This window comes from Arachis duranensis, chromosome 9 (assembly GCF_000817695.3).
Source record: "Arachis duranensis cultivar V14167 chromosome 9, aradu.V14167.gnm2.J7QH, whole genome shotgun sequence".
In the NCBI taxonomy this organism is placed as follows: domain Eukaryota; kingdom Viridiplantae; phylum Streptophyta; class Magnoliopsida; order Fabales; family Fabaceae; genus Arachis; species Arachis duranensis.
This window is the reverse complement of record NC_029780.3, coordinates 17,646,823-17,648,841: the sequence shown is the minus strand read 5'-3', so window position 1 is coordinate 17,648,841 and position 2,019 is coordinate 17,646,823.

Sequence of the window (2,019 nt, the reverse complement as noted above, 5' to 3'; positions counted from 1 at the left end):
CACTTTCAATCTGCTTTAATTCGGTCTATTAAAGAGCTTCTAATTGGCTTGGAGTGCGTCGTCGTTCGACAAATTTATCAGGAAGCAAATTTTCTGCGCCGATGCTCTTGCTAAAGCATGACAAGAACAAGAAGCTGGAGTTCATTGCTTCGAGCTTTCCCCTACCATGCTCGTACAACACCTGCTTGCCGATAGGTGTGGAGTGAAACTCCCAAGAGACGTTCTGATGTGATTTTTTGTTCTCCTGGGCCTTGGGCCCCGCTATATATAAAAAAAAATCAAAGACTAAACATATGCCTCGACAGGCCAACGACTAATTCGTTGCGGATTTGAGTCCATTTAATGGTTTGCTGCTGGCAAATGGGTTGCTGGATACATAAGACGAGATTCAAACTACGACATTTGTTTAAGTGGACAAGTGAGTTGACTACTCGGCCCACCCAAATTAGTTTTTTGGTATTTATCTTTAATAGAATTAAAAGGAATAATTAGACTTATTAATTTTTTGGGACATAGGGTAGACTTTTGTTTTGGGCTGGACATAGAACGCAACAAGACAGAGAAGGTAAAAACCCAAATTCTCGGCCCAAATTGAACACAAGCTCCAATAACATAAGCCTAATACGTGACAAAAACAAAAAAGAGAAGCCGATATAGACAAAAATAAAAGAACAAAAAAAAATGGAAATTTTTTTTTATGTTACCGTTAGTACGATTTTTGTTTATATAATTATTCAATCATATGCATATATTCCTGACAAAAAAAAATCATATGCATATATTTAGATAATTTTAAAAATAATTTTATAAATTATATTTTGATATAATTTTTTATAATTATGATAAATTTTTTTTATTTTTAAAATTTGATGATTTCAACTAAGAAAATATATCATTTGTCCAAGAATATTTTTAAAAAATGGATAGGAAATTTTATGCTAAGAGGATATTTTCTTATAATAACTTTATTTTAGATATCAAATTTTTAAAGCTAAAATAGACATTTATTAATAACTATTTGTTCATTTCACTTTATGTAAATAATCTTAGTATACAAAAAAAATATGTGTTAAAAAGTTAATCTGATTTTGATATTTGATTTTTAATTTGTATAAATAGTCAAAATGATTCTCAAAAAATTATATATATACATTTTCAAAAGATGGACACCTTATATCACATTTCATTATTTAATTAACGAAATAAAAATTTGACTCATAGTTATAAGCTATAATTTATAGAAATTAATTTAAAGTGTATGGTATTTCAAAAATCAAATTAACTTACATGCGATTTTTTGGAAACTATTTTAACTATTAACTTTCTTTTTTGTTTTACACTTTATTCCAAACAAATAATGAAATTAAATTATTAAACTTACTTTTCCTCCCAGATTTTCCTATATCTAAACAACTCAAGTTCTCTATTTCCTTTCCCTCCCTACGGTCCTCCCTAATTCCTTTATTTTCATTTACTTCTATCCAAAAAAAGCCAAAACAAGAGAAATATAACAGGTAGAAGGATTAAAAAATTAAAAAAAGATGTTTTAAAATGACAATGTTAATAAAATAATAAAATAATATTTTAATTATTTTTAAATTTATAATATTTATTATTTGTGAATTTTATTATCTTACTCCAAAGATGATTAATGGTATAAATTAACTTATTTTTTTTCTAAAGTGACTAAATAAAAAAATTTATCCCCATTATATAAAAAACTTAAATATAATTCTCTATTTATACATATGTATGTATATTTTTCCTTTCATTATATATATAGAAAATATAATTCTTACCTATATATTATAATATATGCATAATATTAATGTATCTATTATATAATTATAATATAATTCTAACGTTTACATTAAATATGTTATTATGTATTTATACAATAAAATATTAAGAAGAATTTTAAAACAGTATATTAATTAAAAAACATGGTTATTAGCAATATACCCTAAAAATAAATTTGATATTTTAATACTTAACTATTTATTTTCTTTCACACTTCAT